Source organism: Xenopus laevis, chromosome 4S, assembly GCF_017654675.1.
Source record: "Xenopus laevis strain J_2021 chromosome 4S, Xenopus_laevis_v10.1, whole genome shotgun sequence".
In the NCBI taxonomy this organism is placed as follows: Eukaryota; Metazoa; Chordata; class Amphibia; order Anura; family Pipidae; genus Xenopus; species Xenopus laevis.
This window is the reverse complement of record NC_054378.1, coordinates 90716334-90729387: the sequence shown is the minus strand read 5'-3', so window position 1 is coordinate 90729387 and position 13054 is coordinate 90716334. Positions and strand designations below refer to the sequence as shown.

General features: G+C 38.1%; 1 long non-coding RNA gene across 1 annotated transcript in view; it reads left to right on the top strand.

Annotated features, from left to right (window-relative positions):
• The first annotated feature begins 1324 nt into the window (after positions 1 to 1324).
• LOC121393335 overlaps positions 1325 to 13054 on the top strand; it is a 29912-nt gene continuing 18182 nt past the window's right edge. The window contains exon 1 of the long non-coding RNA XR_005960991.1: positions 1325 to 1496. This is a non-coding gene — a long non-coding RNA (uncharacterized LOC121393335). The remainder of the gene's footprint in view (positions 1497 to 13054) is intronic.

The following is a 13054-nucleotide window of genomic DNA, read 5'->3' as shown; positions in this document are numbered from 1 at the left end:
GTGAGGTCACCAAACAAGCGGATCCCCAATATGCTTATCTTGATGTGGGTGATATTGGGTTGATCCAAGGGCCAAATGGATAGATCACAATCAGTGTCGGACTGGCCCACAGGGATACCAGGAAAAGTCCCGATGGGCCAATGTGTCAGTGGGCCCTCATGCTGCTAGACATTTGGCCTATTTCATGGCCATTCTCTATTTCTATGAGAACAAAGTGGCTAAATAGATGGAAAATAGATTATTGTATGTAAAGAAAAGGAGGAAAGATGAGTGAGGAAAGGAAGAATAATAGTACTAAGAGTGGGCCCCTGGCCTAAGATTAATTGGTGGGCCCTTGTCAAAGGTTTTTGAGTGGGCCCCTGGTGTCCCAGTCCGACACTGATCACAATGACTGTAAAAGTAAGGATTATTATCATAATCAGGCCAGTTTTCAGCCAGTTTTGGTTGGGCAGGTCTGTTGGAGGTGCCCATAAACAGATCAATAAGCTTTCAAACTTTGGGGAAATAAACTTCCACACTGTTTATGAAGTATAAATCCTTCCTACCTTGCTAAAGACCATTCCTTATCAAACTCCAACACAGAAATGTTAATTAATACTAACATTTAAAGGGCAACTAAACCTCCACAGTGATATTTTTTAACTTCTATCTCCAGTGCACAGCCCTCTTCACCACCCTGAGGTCCCAGACTTAAGTGGCAGCTAGCAAACAACTGTGTTGTTCTTAGCAGACACCATTTTTTGGCCACTTCACTTATGTTCTCCAGTTAGATGGCAATGCACCCCAGAAACCAACCTGTGGTCCTGGTCAGCACCATCCAACATGGAACTAAAAGTAGTGGCACCAAACATGTTGTCTGCCGGCACAGCTCTGCAGTTTAGGAGCCATAATGGGGGACAACTAAGTTGGGACGGGGAACTGTTCATTGGACTGGACTGCTCACAGAACTAAAAGTCATTGGATACAATGAAAATTGTATAAGTGAGAATATATTTGTTTGTAAAGCAAATTCAGGAAGCAGTCAGCTTCTGGATGACTTTGTTGTCTGTTGACAGGCAAGTTATCAGTGCTAAAAAAGAAAGTGATAATCATTACTGTTAAGATTTTGTAAATCAAGTGGAACTTCTACAGCGAGAAAATTCCTCCAGTCATTCTTCAGCACACACACACATGCACAGAAAAAAATCTTTAATAGGAGGATCCCCTGAGGCACAGAGTTTTTAACTTGTCCAATCCAGCCAGTGTAACGTCTGCCTTTGTAGCCAATGCTCAGCCAGTGAAAGACTCACGTGGTGCAATTCACCCCTCTCCCTCCTTCCTCTCTGCTGCCTTTTGAAAAGACAGAAAAAAACCCCCAGTTCATGTAAGGTCTGCAGCTCTGAGAGATGCACAATCTGTGGCAGGTCTGGGGTTTTAATGTCCCATTATGCATGTTAAAACCAGGAGGCTCTTGTGTCTTTTCATTTCTGCAAGGCTTCAAGCCTACGCTACTTTCTGTAAGTACCACTTTTATTTATCTTCAGCTTTGTGGATATACTTATTGAGGGGGTTTTATAGCCTGCCTCCAGATTTGGGAAATGTGAGAATGGAAAGGAAGGGAGTAGAGCTTTTTAACTCCTTCATTGCTATGTCTGTGATGTTAAACCTACCAGTTGTTAAACCTGCGCCTCTGTGCAGTTTTGCATCAATTCTATATTGTGTCCGACCTGACATGTCCTTGAATTCTTCCTTCAAAGAACACAGATTTCAGTCTTTTCTAGCTATGAATTTGCAGTACACAAATACTCAGTTTCTTTCTACATTATTACCTGTTTTTATTTACAGATTTAGGATTCTAATCTGAATGGGCTTTGCATTGATAATAGGTAAATAACCCTTGAGAATATTTGGGCATCAAATAGATTTAAACAGAAGGTTTGCTGTTTCATTCCTTGAAACTTTATTTTAGACAAGTTAAAATAAGAAGCAAAACACACCCAGATTTTATTGCTGCGGAATAAGCTGGCAGCCTAAATAAATGGTGTGAATAATGATACATCAGTAAGACGAATCATACATGAAATTTGACAATAAACAATCCACAGCATTGTTTTCTCCAAGGGTGGGGGGCAGCGGTTAAATTGGAGGCTCCCGAATATCGAATGTAATCTCCATATTCCTGTAGTCATCATAAAACAAAGAAAACTTGTGTTGTATTCACACAAAGATGAACAGCCGGCAGTGTCAGTCAGTACCGCCAGCTATTGCATTCAGAGCAACATCACATCAAAAATACATTATATATGTATATTAACTTTTATTATTATAAAAAAAGTCTGATTTACAAAACACAAATTTATTCCCATGTCCTAAATCCAACTGACCAAAACATTTGTGCTTTAAATACATATAATATATATATATATATATATATATATATATATATATATATATATATATATATATATATATATATATATATATATATATATATATATAAATAAAAGATATTTATTCATCTTTAAAGTTAAAAAGTATATTATAAAAGATGATTCCTCAGACACCGATCACAGTAGGTGTCCATAACCTGTAGTACCGTAATACATTTAACTTTAATCAGTACCTGCAAGTTAACAGCTTTATATTTGCAGTTTAAAAATGTCTGCCGTTACTCTTTTTCTTGGACATGAAGCAACAGTTTTCGCTGACGGTGTGAATTTCTGGAGACTGAATCTGTATAGAAAGAATAAAGGGAACGTATGGTAAAAAGTGGTAGAAATAAGTGCTCTAGTTTTGGCATCATTAAATGAGTCTAAACAATTAAAGAGGAAATAAAATGGACAGACATTTATAAGGACAATCATTGAGAATCATGTGAATGAATAGCTGACTGGGTAAGAAGAGCAATGTCATGTTACAGAGGGAACTGGACCAGTGAAAAGGACTGACGCAATAGCAATGTTTGGGCAATAACGAAGTAAGCATAAATGTTTTATAGTTGTTAAAAGGTTTATTTTAAAGACACATCGACATGCCTGTCATCTGTTAATCAATCTGCAATTCCCCACACATTCTTCAGTCACACAGGGATTTTGGGAATTAGTTCAGCAACCGTTTAAGTGCTGCATGATGGTTTATTAAGCAATACTTGGAGTCAAATTGCTATATAGTTTATTAGTACTAATGTGTACTTATGTACAGGTATGGGACTTGTTATTCAGAATGTCTGGAACCGGGGGCTTTCCGAAAAACAGATTTTTCTGTAATTTGGATCTTCATATCTTAAGTCTACTAGAAAATCATTTAAACATTAAATAGACCTAATAGGCTGCTTTTGCTTCCAATGAGGATTAATTATATTAGTTTGGCTCAAGTACAAGGTCCTGTTTCATTATTACATAGAAAAAGGAAATCATTTTTAAAAATGCGTATTATTTGGATAAAATGGAGTTCATGGAAGACATAATTTGGAGCTTTCTGGATAACAGGTTTCCAGATAACGGATCCCATGGCTATATAAGTATTTTAGTTATTACGTGCCACCATATCCTGCAATGTTGTATGTGGGAGCAGCAATAGATACAGATATGATAGAATAAGAAAAATACCTTATAGAAACTGGCTTCAGATTGTGAATGGTCAGGTTGATTGTGGGAGGCCTTGTTAAAAGGTATAAAGACACAGCTTTAGTAGCAGTAAGAGCAAGTTATTGTGAGAAGCTTTTTAAGGCAATAGGAGAGAATATGCATGAGTTTGTTATTGTAAGAACAACCTGAGTAAGATGAATGGATTGAGAGTGATTTTTCATGGAGCAAATGTGGGAGTCCCAAGCTTGAGAGCACTCTCATAAACAGACTTTAAACATTTCATGACAATCAGTGACTGCTAATGAATCTAAAGGGACATATATCCTGCACTCTCCTTTGTCTGTTTCATGTTACTGTTTGCCTCCCCCAGTCACCCATTATGTTAGAGACACCTGAATGCCGGCAGAGTAATCCTTAGAGGTTCAGACTGTCTGGAATTCAGCCATGGGCAGGGACTTATTTTTTTCTGCACTGTGTTAGAGCCCAGGCTATTCTACTGGGGGTGTATTATCCAGTGTATTCTACTTCTTAGATATTGAATATGTAAAGAATGTACCTAAACATATTTGTGGCCCTTCAGATATTTTATTTAAACCTAAACTCTTAATTGCTGTGTTCGACAAATATTAAGAGGCTATAACAGTTTATGAAAAAAAAATCACTTATATCTTTTTATTTTTGAGTGTTGACGTTCATTGCTTCTGTTTTGCATTGGCTTTGGATTGTTCCTTATTGTAGTTCTTATTTCTTGGTATCCAGATTCTCGGGGTACCCTGAATTTTAATTATTCTTTCAATCACTTGTCTTTGTTTTCCAGTGTCCATAACATGGTGGTGGTAGTTGTAGTGGGGGGGGCATAAATGGACTAAACTTAACTAAATGTGAAATTTTCATGTATAGTAATCATCTAACACCTAATTCAGAAACAAATGCCAATCCAAACTGATAAATATGATTTCATGACAACGGGTACAAAAACTCTTCACAAAACTGAGTGTGGCTTTAGTGATACAGCTTTACTACATTAATTTTTCTTACTACGGTTTTACTTTACTCCACCTTTGCCTCATAACTGCTGACATTCAAGGGAGAACCAAATTACTTTGAATACATCTAATGAGGGCTTTTATTTTTCTTACCCAAACCTAAATCTGCAATATTTCTTTTATTTTAATCCACTTCTCAGCTGGATGATGTAATGCAGGAAGTGCTATAACATCCGACAGAACAACGAAATGCTCCAATCGAATCAGACTCCCCTGATGCTTAAACTGTACTTTTCAGCAAGACAGTTCAATCTTTTAGGGTGCATTGCACTCCAGCAGGAATAAACAGTCGATTAACAGCACCTCAGTAATGGGAAGTAACCTTTTTCACAGGGGTTCACACAGTATAATGTGTTCACCTTCACATATTTTCATCCAGAATCCACAGCCATTCGCTTGGGAGTGCTGCAATCTCTGTGCACTCTAGCAGGAATGAAAGTGCATAATGCTGGGTGCAACAGACAAGATGTCACCCTTATAATCATTTCATTTATATGGCTTTAGCAAATAACATTTATGGCAGAGACACAAGTGGAGATTCGGGGAAATTAGTCACCCGATTTGTCTCTTCTTTGGGCAACTAATCTCCCCGAACTGCCTCCCGTCCGCCTAGAATCTATTTGCGGTTGGATGGCACTCAGAGCGCTTCGGTTTATGAAGTCATCTGAAGTTTCCTTGTGAGGCAACTTCAGAAAACAAAGCCCTCCGAGTGCCATCCCGCCGGCTATAATCAAAATCACTGGCGGGATGGCACTCTGAGTTTTTGTTTTCTGAAGTCGCCGAAGTTTGGGGAAATTTGTCTCTGGGCGACTAAATCTCCCCGAATCTCTACGTGTGTCTCCGCCCTCAGAGACAAGAAACACATTTTGTAATGGTCATGGCATTCCCGGTTACAAGTCAACATCCATTCCATCACTGATGCATTCAGAAGCGGCTGAACACACAGTTTACTTAAGAGATCACTATTTATTTTAGATGCCAGATAAACAATGGATAACAACTGTGTTGTATTTTCAGTCATTTACTAAAGGGGTACAAAGTGCCAAAAATAGACCCAAATCATTTTTTAAATCCACAATGAACATACTTTTCCAGATTTCTAGTGCAATTGTGTTTGACTTTTCTTGAATTCTTTTTTAAATCCACAATGAACATACTTTTCCAGATTTCTAGTGCAATTGTGTTCGACTTTTCTTGAATTCTTCACAGTTTTGAGAATTTCACAGGAAATTCATGAATTTTTTGGCAAAACGGGACAAATTCGCCCATCACTAAACATTATTTTTACAGTGAGCAAATGTCTAGGGCATTATATGATCTCTTTTGTCTTTATTAAGGTTCCTTAGGCGTTTGTAATAAAACGTGGCCACTTCAAGCATTTGAACCAACATCTCTAATAAAGACGTCCATACAACTTTAATGTACCCGCCCTATTCAAATTGACCTAAGCGGAAGATCACTAGCGACTTTTCGCTAGGCATAAACAAATGCTATAAAATGCTCGCACTGAAGAAGTATCGCTACCGAAAAGTCACCAGCGTTCGGCACCCAGGACGCAACTTCGCATTTTAGTGAATTAGCGTAGTGGTAACGAATTTGCACCTGTTAAAGTGGTGTGCAGTGTGCGGTCGCTGGCGAGAATTCACCCTTTAGTAAATCTTCCTCAAAGTCAGGTGATCCAAATCATACAGAAATAAATGGTATAGATTCCGACTCAAAAAGCAGCACACAAACACAATTAGTTACCTTTAGAATGGGGAACATATCTAGGGATGATTAGGAACACATGTATGTGGACCCAGAGAATTATGTGAATAATATCAATGCAAGTGTCATTTTCTATTATATCTATATTTGTTTGGTATCTGAGACATAGGAAAATTAACTGATATGTCCAAAGTCTTAGGGGTGATCCCACAGTCTATACTGAAAATGAACCCAGCCCTCTATGAGCCAATGTGATTCTCTTTTTAAAATAGACTAGATAATCATGTTGGTCTATGCCCCAACAATTGATTCACTTGTAGTCACTGTCCATACATTGCAGGGGTTTGTTACTTTGGGGTTGACTGTACATTCATTAATTCCCATGTAAATTCCCACATTTGTACTCATTCTGTACAGTGACAGGCATAATGTTTCCTACACATTGAACATAATTCATACAGTATACGCTTGCAATTTTCTGGGACAATTTCAAGGTGACAGAGTGGGGTGTTTATTGGAAAAGATAATTGTTGTGGTCACATTTTGGCTTCACTTGGCTGAATTGGGGTGTAACCAACATATTCACCTAATAATGTTAAACAGGAGGGGTTTTAAGCACGTTTTATTATAACTGAGAATTCCACATAGCGGCTTGTAGGTGTGAATAGTGATTTGTATTTTGCTATAAGTGTTAGAGTTTGGGGAAGTATCTAATAAGAACTTCAATGAATGACCACAATTGTGGCTGCATGGTCACCTTTATGCCAGGGACCTAGGCAACTGCAATACCAAGAAGTCACACAAGCCCTACTGGAATTATTTAAAGGGATATTATTATATTTATCATACATACAGAGAGATCAATATGTTTCATGTCAGACTTGGGTCTCCTGACATCACTGTAATATTTATACCCAACATGTGGAAGATACTAAAGATGGGAAGTAGCTAAGTACATGTTAATACCCCCCCCCCCCAACAGACACCTTTAAATAATGCAAGCTCAAAGCTATTTTTATGTCAGGCTTCACCATTTTTAATTCGTAGGGAAGAACATGGCCCCCAAGCATTGCAGTAAGCATGGCACTCCAATATGATAAGGGAAAACCCAATTTACATCAGTGCTGTCCAACATTTAACCATTCAGCTTTTGTTGAAACAGATCTTCCCTTTAAACAACAAACATACCACAGGTCATTGATTAAATCTAAGCTTCCATGACTATTTCATTTTCATTAGCTATGCTAATTTGAGGCAGTATTCCCTCAATATCTATGCTTAGCCTTTGTAAACCCATTATTAGATCTTCTAGTGAGAAGCATTAATAAAAGAGCAGATGCACCAACTGCATATTTATATAAAAAATTGAAAGAATGGACAAGCAGCAGCCAACATGCTTTTGTCCATATAGTGTATTTTAAGTACACCAATTTGGCAAATCTGACCTGCATTTATCCAGCTGTTTTTGAACTACAAAGTGTTAATAGGATGGTGGGAATCCTGCAACAGGGAGGCAATGCTTGTGATACTGACCCCTGACTGCTGGAGGAGATCCATTCAATAAAACTACATTTTCAATGCAAGCCAGAATATGCAAAATGATTTATTTGTCTGAAAACATTGGCATAATGCCCCATGCCACAAATTGGGCCATGGTTTCAAGCAAATAAATCACTTTTGTTGGATACAAGCTGGTGTGTTTGCTTCAAAAAGTTTATGTAAACAAGCTGCTTTGTAGCATGGGGGAATCTATTCAAAGCTAAAAAGTAGAAAAGGCACAGGTTACCTAGCAGATAACAGATAAGCTCTGTAATATACAATGGGATTCTTCAGAACTTATCTGTTATCTACTTTCTATCCTTTGCTTGAATGGCTGCCCCCATGACTACACAGCAGCTTGTTTATAAAAACTATAGTTGTGTTTCTATAGCTAACACACCAGTTTTATCAGTGGAGGGCAAAAGAACATTATATTGTCATTTCTTTAAGCCACTTTGATTCTTTGGTGTTACTGTTCCTTTAAAGGAAAAAATGTAAATCGCTAAAATCAATATGTGGTCAAAAAGGATGGGTGGATTTGTTTTTCTTGCCACTACCTTTTATACATTTTTGTTTTATATATTGACATGATATAGAGTAAAATGTCTCCTAGTGAGGCTTAGAAGAGTTTTCAGTAGTATTGCACAAGTGCCACCAATGTATTATTACATATTTCAGATATTTACGTGCATGGTTCGATTACATTTCATATTAGGAAGCGTCTGCAATAGAGTACAGCCTGTATACTCAAGCTTGCGCATCCTGACTTGTGAAATTGCACTTTGGCACACTATACATATCTCATTTGCAGGGGGCTCATTTGTTTCAGGTAGCTGGAGTAAACCTTGTTTTTTGTTGTGCTTTTTGAGCCAGATACCCATTAATCATGGAGAATAAATGCTAGGGTATTTTTTTTCACGTACAGTTGCCCTTTTCAATAATCTTAACCTACAGGGGCAGATTTCCTGAAAATTCACCAGCGTGATGTCATTTCGGAACTTTCCTAACAGGTGCAGGCGTCACTTCGCTAGCGAAGCAGATAGACGCTAGCGTTGCTTTGTACTTTAAACGCCAGGTGAATTTTCACTCTTGCGAAGAGACATAACTCCACAAATTCAGGAAGAAGCGGATTTTACTGAACGTTACATTCGCCAGACTTGCCTTCGCCAGCTTTTTTTTGGGGTAACCCCTCCATTTTGTAAGATATGGAACATAAACTATACAGTGGGCTCATGTGTAGGGCATTATAACAACTGTATTTTATTTATTAAGCTTCCCTGGACATGTGTAATGTAATGTATTTGCTGCAATAGATATGTCCATGTATCATTTTCCGCCGTATACAAATTAGGCAATGCTAGTGCATCTTTGCTTTGATTGCCGAAGTAACGCTAGCGAAAATTTGCCAGCATTCAGCGCCCTGGACACAACTTCGCACTTTATTGAATTAGCGTTATCCTAGCAAATTTACACCTGGCAAAGTGTTACGATGGCTGCAAAACTGCCGATGGCGGATTTTCGCCAGTTCGGGAGTTTGCCCTTCTTGAAAAGTACATATCTGTACCATAATACGTAAAATTTTGGTGAGAAATAATAAAGTATACATTTTTACATATGACCATAGGATATTATATTCACAATTGCAGTGGTCATTTTTCACGAGACCAAGGTTCTTGTAAGGAGGGCTGCAAGAGATTTGTATGGTTATTCAATCGTTGTGTGGCCTGGGGGTTGCCCAAAGGTTCCTAGACTTTAAGAATGAGAAATGATGAGAAAGATGTCACTTGCTGCTCACCCTCCCTTTCTGGAATAGTGCAGTGGGTATGGACCAACCTCTAGTGTCACGCTGGGCAACTTTCCAGCAGCAATTAAATGAACAATGAGGAAAGTCTCATAAGCGTGACTGCCCCTCCATGCTCACATGCAGACATACACTTGCACTCACCTTATTCCTTTGAGAAGAGAGACTGCCCCAAGACTTTACTGTTGCTAGCACTGTGCTATGGAACAGAAAATTCATATTGCCACCAATTAATTGTAAAGACAATCCTACGGAAGCAATTGTGAGCAAGGGTCTCTCTAGTGACTAGTGCACATTTCACATTTGTTGCAAATAAAACACATGACTGATCTACTTATCCTGGAACTAAAGCTTGAGTGTTCTGTAAGATTCTGGCAATAGAAATGCAAAAACAAGCTATGGTTCCTTTATGAGAGAGTGTCTATTTTAAAGGATTAACAATGGAATAATAAAATATGTATTTTTAAGTGACTTTTAAGTCTGTATTTCTCCCTCTTTGGTGCACCGTGCCTGTTTCTATGGTTCTTGACTATTAAGCTTTACCGGGGCAGCTCTTCGCGTGTTGCATAGAGGTTTGAGAGAATCGGTGTGCTCCCAGGTAATTATCTCCCTGCTAATAATAGAAATGCATAAAGGTTGATAATGCAAGCCTAGAATCGGCATTGATAGGGCTGCGAATTAGCAAATGGTTTTGAGGCATAGCTGGCTGTGTAGATGCAAGGTTGCATTGAATTTCTGTCAGTGTGTGTGAGTGTGCATATATCCCTGCCTTGGCATGAAACAAATGTGTAAAAGAAACGGATCCGCGACACAGTAGGATGGCGCACCCTGGCCCATAGAACTTACAGTCTACAGAGGTTAAATTAAGCTGTCTTAAGTCAAAGTTATAAAGAAAAGTAGAAGGGGTAATTGAAAAGTTAATGTGGAGCAGAAGAAGGAGCTTAAAAGAAGTAGCTACAGGCTGGGCTTAATGAGTAATAGTAACAGGGAGCTACAAGATGGGGCAGGCATAGAAGCATAAACTGATGATGTCAGGGGCCCCTATGAAGAGACTGAGTATATAATAGAACACTTGTTTGTGTGCTGGTGTATTCTGCTCATAAATGAATTCAGTAAAGTTTATTTCCAGTGGGCCATAAAAGATTCCCTCTTTGTGCTGGCTCAGCAGTCCTGCTCCCTCTGTAGGAGAGAGAACTAGTGAGTGTATGGCTGGCTTTAACTCTAAATAGCCAGACCTCCCCCAAACACACACATATACTTAGTATTTATTGGTACAGCAAAAACAAATAATACATTCCCGTTATTCACCCTGAATTATTTACATTATGAATGGCAGACTTGCAACTGTCTGTTCATTGGCATCTCCAGTTTACATGACTGTAGTCTGTGATGGGAGCAGCTCATAGAGCCAAATAGCCATACAGTTCATTCATACAATGTTATACATCCATCATTCTATTCAAGCCCAATCAAATTGTGAGCATTTTGCATCCCTTTACATAATGCAGATTTTCTTTTTCCTTTCCTTTGAGGGCTGTATTTGGAATCATCATATGCCAGGGACTACAGTTCCCAGCATTCCCTAGCTGGTGCAGATGGTTACTAGGTGTGGGCTATAAAAACTTAGGTTTTCCATTCCAATGTGTAATCCAATGATAGATTTAGTGCAATGATTTAATACAGTTTACAATGATTCAGTTATCATAACAAGTGGCAGAATGTCTGCATTTATTGCACTTGGAAAAACAGTGACATACTGTATGAAATAAAAAATTCAGTGTATTCATGTCGTCTTTTCCTAAATCGTATACTGTGCAACTCTTGTTAGTCCACTGAATGGAATCAACTGATATTATATGTTATTAGTCTTGATTCTGTAACAATATATATTAGAAAGGTAAAGGAGATTGTGTAAAAGACATTCAGGATGATAAATCAAGGACCTTTAGTAGGACAGCTCAGCTAATACTATATTGTTCTCTATATTGCTATAAATGAGAACAAGCACTTTAGTCAACTCCTTATCACTATAAAGGTGGAGCAATATAACCAGTTGGTTAAAACACAGAATAATAAATAACATAAATTTGATCACTAGGCCTGATGTAAACTAAAGACCCTACCCAGGCTCTACATTAAGTTAGGGAATCAGCTGAGTGCTGGTAGAACTACAACTGGGATTGATCTTCCATATTTATATTTTTTGGAAGCCATAAACAGAAGATCATACAGTTCTGATGGATATTGCCACAATCTGTGAATGTTATACCAGCTCATATCTAAAGGACATCCAATCTGTTGCTACTCAAGCTATTGTTTGTCTTCCAATCCTGGCATGCCCAAACCAACAGAGAACATTCAGAGGGTGCTGGGAATTGTCATTCAGTTACATCAAGAATGCCACAAGACATGAGCCACAACAGTCTCCCACCCAACAGGCTTCAATTAGTATTTTATAGTAATATTCTGTGATTCCTTGATTTAAGCATCCTCCTACTTAAATGTTTCTACTCTGTCTGCAGTTTTATGACATTTTATCATCACAGAACTTGAGTGTTATGAATAATAATTTCCAGCAGGGGTTCACCATGATTAGTATAGTTAAAGGTATGGGTATATGTTCATATAAATTGTTCTTTGTTGTACTAGGGTGTTCTATTGAATGTGTTTATTAGTGGTATGTCCATGCTGATTGATATAACATGCCCTTTTCTTACAATGTAATCATTTCTTCTCAGTTTTGGATCCGTTTCACAATATCTGCCAATGATAGCATGCATAACATGCAGATGGAAAAGCTTATTTCAGTTGCATCTCATTTCTCAGCAGAATATTAAATCAACAGGAGATTTTAAATTTAAATGGGGTTTATGTGGGGAGGGCAGAGAAGGATAAGTGAAGCCTTTGTATGTTCTGCTTGTCTCCTTAGTCAATCTTCCCTTTGTCTTTTGTTACTTATTTAATACTGGCAAGAGCAAGAGAAACTTTTTCTATGAAATATCCAAATGATTGCAAAATTACTGAAAAGCACACTGCCTTAGACTATTGAATGTTCTAATCTTTAATTATGCCTAATGAATTTCCAAAGTCTTTTCTAGCTGGAGGAAACAGTTCATATATTACAATGGTAGTAGTGCACTGTAGTAACTTGAATATTTATTGGCCAGCCACTTAGTGGTACAGAATTGCTGGGGTTTTTTTGGAAGCGGGGAGGTCATAATTACATTTCTTTGGCAGTGTTTTGTTTAAGGTTCTTTTTTAAAATACTCTTTTTCATACAAACTCAAAGGGCAGGGTGTTGACGTCAAGAGCATGTCTACAAACTGCAACAATCAGGGAGCAAGTGTGAGCTGGTAGCAGTCTGGGCCGTGTGCTAAATTATCAAGGGAACCCAG